At 35.1% G+C, this 8,599-nt stretch overlaps 1 protein-coding gene across 4 annotated transcripts in view; it reads left to right on the forward strand.

Annotated features, from left to right (window-relative positions):
* Positions 1–8,599, forward strand: part of LOC106877209 (5-aminolevulinate synthase, non-specific, mitochondrial) — a 112,360-nt gene that overhangs the window by 71,248 nt on the left and 32,513 nt on the right. The gene's annotated exons all lie outside the window — the stretch shown is intronic.

Here is an 8,599-nt window from a genome sequence, read left to right on the forward strand (position 1 = left end):
CAATAAAAGAATTTCAAACTACAGGCCTTTTTCTTTAAACTACTGAGGTGACTATAACCCAGATTATCAATTTCTTTCTCTCCTAAAAGCACCCTAAGTTACTGATACCAACTAATTCTCATTTGGAAATTTAAAAAAGAGTTCTTTGAAGCAGTCAAGAACTCTCCGTGATTGATAAGTATTTCATTAGCTGGCAATTAAGAAAGGTGGGTGGCTTCTACTAAACTGATTTTGGTGGGGAAAGTGTTTATATTTGCCTTTTTTTTAATAAGAGGAAAGTCTTTAGATTTGTAGCTCATCACAATGGATATTGGACTACTCTTCACTATAACATATCTTGAAACTAAAAATCACATTTACTATTAAACCAAAAACAGGCATAACATTTATTTACTGTTGAATAATCCTGCATACACTTTGTTGTTCTTTATTTCTTTTACATCTTCATTTATTTTAATCTGAATTGTTGATTTCTCAAAGTCAGCCCTGATTTAGCACAACTGTGGTATTTAGAAGACATTGGACTACATCATCCATGTGTCCTTCCTTCTCTTTCAAAACAATAGGATAGTATTTGAGGGAGATTTGATTGCTGTTTCTAGCAGGTGCTCTGACTCCATGAGGCTTCATTTTGAAGCAAATAGTTGTGTGTGCAAAAATCTCATGTTTTGCAAAATGTTTCCTGTAACACAAGTATATGCTCATAAATATTAATTACTACATTATTTTAAGTAGCTAACCTCTTATGGGTGCATTAATTTCTTTTGTGTGTTGGTTGCAAAGTATGTATACGCATGTACACAGAGTGGAAGCAACAACCATGACACAATAATGTAATGGCTTTCATAGTTTTATCGGTCTGTCTATATATAACCACTGAAAATTTTGATAGCCAACTATATTTTTAAAAAAACGTTTTTTTATAAGCCTTGATATATGTTAAGTGCTCTTAAGCATATTAAGATATGATTTTGTTAAGAGTAGTTTTTAGCTTATCTTCTTTGAGGTTTGATCAACTTCTTTGGATAGCTGTTTTCAAGTTATTAGCCATTTATCAATCACAACCATCTGTGTGAGTCAGCCATGATATTTCTGACCTCTCATCTAATGCTGTTGTCATTTCCTCTTGTGAAAATAGATATGAAGAGGTAGCATATTGTCCAGTGACAGTTCTCTATGTAGTTGCTGCACCTCCAAGCCAAATTCTCTCAGTGTACGTGCTACTGTCTTGCATATACAAAAATGATGAAGTGGTCATGGATGAAATGCCTTTGAATCATGTGTTTACTTAGTCAGGACAGATTTGTTGTTAAACAACAACATGGTCAAACTGTTGGGTATTAATTCATGATACCACCTATATTTTAGTTTTTAATCTTAAAAAGCTCCTCTGCTCAAGACTAATGGGAAAATGAATGGCAATTAAATACTTTCTTTATATATTCAGGTTATTATGTTACTGTTTAAAAGAATTTTGTATTTAAAATTATGAGTAGTTGCTAAATATTGTTGGTTATTAAGTAAGGAATACCTGAAGAAGTGAAATAGCTCTCAAGTGAGAAGAGACTCTTAAAAAAATGAACAAGTAATCAATTACATATGTTGTAAATTTTGTTTTGAACAGCCAAAGCAATAGATGCCATTTCTGATTTGCATTTTATTTGTAGCAGTATCATCATGATTGTCATCATTATTACAATTATCTGATTTCTCTATACGGTTAAACAATTACAATATGCAATGTAAATGTCTCTGAAGTAAAGCAGGCTTGTAAGATTGATGCTTAGTTCTGGATCTGTAGTGTCAAATGAATGATAGGTGCTTGTTGTACAGCTTTAACTCATGTCTTCTCAAGCATATTCTGAAGCAACTAATCACATGTTTTGGAGACATCCTGGACATATTGAACATCAGTCTGTTTTGATAACCACTTCTGCACCTCCCTGTCATGCAGTGCTTGGTAATATGATATACAGTAGGGAAAAAAACCTAGTTCTTATCACATCTAATTTGTTTCTTAGCTTTCTCAGAATTATTATTGTTGTCTCTCAATCCTTGGTGACTTTTTGTGGTAATTACACCATCATCATTTTAATGTCTTCTTTTCCATGCTTGCGTGGGTTGGATGGAGTTTATTATTGAGGCAGATTTTCTATGGACAAATTGACCTTCTTGTCACCAACCCTCACCTGTTTCCAAGCAAGGTAACAATTACCCATGGACAGATATATTTTCACATAATATTGAAAATAAATGATACTACTTGTATGACTGACAATTATCACTTGATGTCAAGACAAGGTGAGAGAGAGAGAGAGACACACACACACACTATACATAAATATGACAGGCTTCTTTCAGTTTCCATCTATCGAATCCACTCTCAAGGTTTTAGTCAGCTCTGGGCTATAGTAGAAGACACTTACCCAAAGTGCCACACAGTGGGATTGAATCCGTAACCATGTGGTTCAGAAGCAACTACAGCTGCACTTGTGCCTAACAGCCATTCAAACAACAGTGTGCCAAAGATTAGGTTTTCTCTTCGAGTGCCAGAAGACATTCCAGTCTTGATATCTAGCTGACCCTCAACAAAGCAAAGAAATTACATTAAAGTCTACTCACATATCTGTGAGTACACTGCTACTAAACATGCAAATATCCTACACTACACCCAAAAGAAAACCATCAAACTAATTACCAAAGATTCATTCACCAGCATGTTTTAACCTCTGGCCTACAAATGTAATATTTCTTCTTTGCATTTATTTATTTAACAGTGATTACTAAATCTTCTCTGAAATTACACTTTGTGTATCATCTCAACTTAAGCTTACCTACTGCACATGTCTTTGCTCCAGTTGTCATCCTTATTGTTTTACTCCTTCCCAAAATTCATATTCAAGACTTTCCTACTCAGAACACACCCTGTTATTAACTTGCAGTAGTTCAGTCAGACATCAGCTACATAGACTCCACTTGTCTGGAAAGACCTGCAAACATAACTGGCTATCACTCCTACTAAATAAAAAATAAAATTGATGTTTATCATCAGTAAAAGAAAAGAAATTGCCTTCATGTAAAGATTTGTGTGTATTCATATAATTTTTTTTTATTCAGTTTTGACAATTATTCTATTGACTCTATCAATGTGTTACCATAACACCATCAATAAAATCCATTTTGTTTCTTATGTAAGTCACTGGATAATATAGAACCATCACACACATATGCACATTGGCAAGATGAAAGGTGAATAGTAACTAATCAGTCACTTATCTTCTCATCAATAGTAGCTTCTTTTTTTCTTTCTCTTTCCCCGTTGTTATTGTTTCATGGCTGTTGCCAGTGATACACTAATAACTGAGATTTCTTTTGTTTCTAGCTTTTTTTTTTTTTCATCAAAATCTTAATGATTCTGCAATAAAATGTTATTGGAATTTTATATTAGACTATCTCAGAATTATAAAGATGTGGGGTAAAAGATTGTGTGACCTCCAACCTTTCTTCAAGAGCATTAGTGACATAAGTAAAGTGAAATCAAACCCAATGCTCTAATAGATTTAGCTTACTGAGAAACTTGTTTGTTACTATAAGAACATTCACCATCCAGTTTCTATGATAACTGAATCCCATGATTTATTCACTACTGTGGTAGTCAATATAGTTATAATAACATTACCGCCGTTCTCCAGCATCAGCAGCAACCTTTACTGTTGTTAGGCACGTTATGTCTTACTGTCTTCTTTTGCCAATTTGTCAGATTCTTTACAACCTTCTGTATAGTTATAATTAACAAATGACCTTGTGGCAAGCTGTGTTAAGTAGAAGATAAGCTTTCAGAAAACCAAGTCCATAAACTGGCTTTTCTCTAACAATTGAAATAAATTCACTTATTTATACTGCTTATGAAGTAGAGATGAATTGGTCACAAGTTCAAATCTACTGCTATCCTAACATAATTTCATTATGTTTCTGGATAGAATATTTTATTGTACTTACCGTTGGTCACCTAGTTTTCTAGGTGATATAAGATGGAAATAGACTGGCATCCTAAACAAGGAGAGATTATTTGCTTCACACTTGGCTCTCAAAGGACTTCACAAAGTTTAGGAGACATATATAATACATACACTTTCTTTTTCTCATATTTTACATCTACCACTTCCTTTATAATCTTGTTTCTTCTTTAATGCTTCTATTTTCCCCTAAGTATATCTCTTTGTCTTATCTGAACCTCCATCCATTCATTATACATGTTTCTCTTTGCCTACATCATTCTCTATGTATTTGTTCAAACAGCAATACATTTATTAATGAGCCTGCACTAATTAATTAACCATCATTGTCATTTTATGTCAATTATTTTCTAGTGCTGGCATGAGTAGGTCAAGCCTCAAAGCATTTTGCCATGGTCCATCATCTGTTTCACCTGCAGCAACAAATAAAACCAGCCAACCTTATTGTTCTGTATGTCTTACTTGGGTACTCCAGGCACTAGATTGGTTTCTATGTCCCCTCTAATCTGTCAGTTCTTATTCAGAGTTACTGCCCTTCTAGATGGGTGGCCTGTTATGTGGCATGCAAAGTCTATATTTCATTTGCACATTCTGTTTTAAGCACAGTTTCTATGATTTGATGTTTTACCTATCAACAACTACATTTGCAATATATATTGGGTGCACTTAGCATGCTGCAGAGTGATACAATAAAGTCTACTTAATGCACATTCGGTATAATAGAATGGTTTCCAGATGTCCTGGCTTTTATTTCTAATAGTTAGGTGAACTGGAGTATATTGAAATAACTGTTCTTTTATGCATGTAGTGGCTTGGAAGTCAAGACTGTTGCTTCAGTAGTCAAACATCAGGAAAGATAACATAGTATCTAAGCAGAAAAGAACGCTACAGAAGCCCAGAGTCACCATTGCATTGGCATCTGTCAAATGTGTAACAAAACATTTAGAGACAATGTGTAGCAATAAGGATGATTTTATGGTCATCATACATATCGACAGACAAACAAGAAAACATCTACTTACATCAGAAGCTTGCTGTATTCAATTGCATGTAGGGGAACTGGGGCAGAGAGCAGCACTGGTGATAAGGTACAAGATATTGACCTGAACTGGCGCTCTAACATCTTCATAACTGATTCTTTCCTTCTCTCAATTATTAAGGTACTAGACTGCTAAGCAAATTAGTAAGAATTTGTGGAGTTGGACCACTAACCCAATAATAATGTTTAGACATTACTACAGCTATTGTGAGGACAGCTTATAGGAAGGGGTAGGGCATAACAGATCAGTTTTTCCAAAATTTTGAAAACAATGTCAACTAAAAATCAACATGTAACAGTTAACATGGATTTACAATATCAAATGAACAAAATGATTCTGATAAGCGCTTCCAATGAATTGGGAGGCTATTTTGAATGCTCATTTCATATATACATAATCATATTTGAACTACTGTAAAAATTTGAAACTTCAACATATGGGTTATCCACAAATGGAGTGAAACACAGAGTATTGTTTGGATGAAAATATGACAAATTGTGGGCAAATGTTGAAAACAATCAATGAAAAACGTCCAATGAAAAACTGCCTTGGTAGTGCAGTAGGCAGCGCGTCAGTCTCATAATCTTGATCTAACAGCCGAGTAATCTGAAGGTCATGAGTTCGATCCTCACCTGGGGCAGACTTTAGGCGCAGGAGTGGCTGTGTGGTAAGTAGCTTGCTTACCAACCACATGGTTCAGGGCTTGTTCCTACTGCGTGGCACCTTGGGCAAGTGTCTTCTACTATAGCCTCGGGCCGTCCAAAGCCTTGTGAGTGGATTTGGTAGACGGAAACTGAAAGAAGCCCGTCGTATATATGTATATATATATATGTATGTGTGTGTATATGTTTGTGTGTCTGTGTTTGCCCCCCCCCCCAGCATCCATTGACAACCGATGCTGGTGTGTTTACGTCCCCGTAACTTAGCAGTTCAGCATAAGAGACCGATAGAATAAGTACTAGGCTTCCAAAGAATAAGTTCTGGGGTCGATTTGGTCGACTAAAGGCGGTGCTCCAGCATGGCCACTGTCAAATGACTGAAACAAGTAAAAGAGTAAAGAGGTAAATAAACTCAATCTTAATGAAAAAAAAAAAAACACAACAACCATGTTTGCAGAACAACTGTCTCTTTGAAGCTTGAATCAGTCACAATAAAGCCCTCCATTCGGCACAAGGAGTCCAGATTAAGCTGTACACATCTTGTAGAAGAACACTTGGTTGACATCTATTTCCCTTGAAATACACGAAGGGCAAATATAATCATCACAAAGACCACACAGCAACCAAACTTCATTCTTCCTGCCTTTGTATCTGCTCCAGAATCTCTTGCAAATGGAGCACTCAGTCTCTTCTTCCTCTGAATCATCTGCACTATCATAGTTTTCACACTCTGCATTACCTGTTTTCTGCCATTTTGGAGCAAGTTATCCTCTTTCCTTTCCACTCTTAGACTTTTGTTGCTTCTTTGGTGTATTTTTACTTCTCTTTTCCTCCTGGAATAATGATGCAATCACCTTCTTCCTCCTTGATTCTGTGTAAATATCAGTAATTACATGAAACAATGCTATTAAATCACTTTCAGATATTGGCACATATTCATAGGGTGTGGAAGACTTCTTTAGTTCTTCTTCTCTTCTATTTATAAAAGTCTCTGTGCTATGTCTTAAGTGACCCATTATACGTCACTTTCGAATTTCATTGACTGTCAGAATTTTCAAGGATATATTGGTTAATCTAGTGACTGAAATCTGTGATCCAGAACAACGAACTTGAAAAGTAGTCATCAGGAAAAATACAATATTTATATTCACAGGAAGGATGATGCTATAATGTCATACTTCCTGTTCTGGAGTTGAGAGAAACTGATAAATATCTGGCAAATGACCCAATATGCCTCTCCTTCCCTATTGTTTGTGTTGTGGCTCCTTCACAGTTGAATGGCTCGTGATTGGTAGGAAGGGCACGCTGAAACTTGTTCCAACAACCTGTAATTGTCCAAATTTTTACAAAACAAACTTCAGCTTACCTACTTTAACATAGGCAAAATGTGTAAACAATAAAAAGAAAGATAAAAGGTAATTGTTAATTGTGTTGAATTTTCAGCCTATCCTAGGATAGAAAAAACTCTAGAAAACAAACACAAAATCTTTCAACTTGCTTTTCTCCTGTACAAAGAAATACAATTTTGTTAGTTGACATAGCACTAGCAGATTTTATTCCTTCTTTTTATCTCAGTGCTGTTTCCATGACTTCCCAATATATAGCTTACGTTTATTAAATCTTTACAATGTGTACTTACAAAACATGTTGTTTTCATTGACCATCAACATTCAATTACTTTCCCCAGTCCTGTTATGACCATCCTATGTATGATAGCATTTAAAATACATTTGTCCTCATGTTGAAGCTTATAGGGGGAAGCTTTTATATGAGAGCACAGCAACTAAATCACCTTCTTTTTGCTTGTAGAGTAAGCATTTTATGGCTTGATGTTTCTTCCTGCCAGATTTTTTTTTTAACCAGATAGAGTGAAATGTGCTGAGGGTTGCCCAATGTGCTCTCTCTTTATAGCCTTAAAAAGAGGACATATTGAATAATGTAAACCAACGTGCACTATTTCTTTAAAAAAAATAGATGGAACAGTCCTGTCTTGAATGCCTTTGTTCATAGTTGGTTTACTCAGTCGGAACTTAGAGATAATCAAACACAACTAAAGTGTAGTTTGCTTTGAACATATGCCTTTGAGATTTTAAATTTAAGAGCCAACTTATTTTAACTGATATTATATGTAATAGTTGTGTTTAAGGTGGGTTGTACTGTTAATAATGGTAATATATCCTTTTTTTTTTCTTCTACTCATTTCAGTAATTGGACAGTGGCCATGCTGGGACACTGTCAAAGAATTTTAGTCAATCATATCAATCCCCAGAACTTATTTCAGTCTGTTACTTATTTGTCAGATAACAAAGATAGGAAACTTATAGGGATACAACATACTTAACACCAGTTTTTAGAGTAGTGTAGACATAAACACACATGCATACATACAATAGGCTTCTGCACAGTTTCTTATTTCTTTATTGCCCACAAGGGGCTAAACATAAAGGGGACAAACAAGGACAGACAAAGGGATTAAGTCGATTACATCGACCCCAGTGCGTAACTGGTACTTAATTTATTGACCCTGAAAGGATGAACGGCAAGGTCGACTTTGGCGGAATTTGAACTCAGAACGTAACGGCAGACAAAATACTGCTAAGCATTTCACCCGGCGTGCTAACATTTCTGCCAGCTCACCATCTTAGGCTTCTGCACAGTTTCTGCCTACCAAAATCCACTTAAAAGGTATAGCTACCCCAAGGCTATACTTGCCAAAAATGTCATGTGCTGGGATCAAATTTAAAACCCTGTAGTTACTAAATGAACTTCTGAAATGCAACAAGCATTTCTGCTCATATATATATGTATATATATATGTGTATATATATATATGTGTATATATATATATATATATATATATATATATATATATATATATATATAT

Source organism: Octopus bimaculoides, chromosome 6 (genome assembly GCF_001194135.2).
Source record: "Octopus bimaculoides isolate UCB-OBI-ISO-001 chromosome 6, ASM119413v2, whole genome shotgun sequence".
In the NCBI taxonomy this organism is placed as follows: Eukaryota; Metazoa; Mollusca; class Cephalopoda; order Octopoda; family Octopodidae; genus Octopus; species Octopus bimaculoides.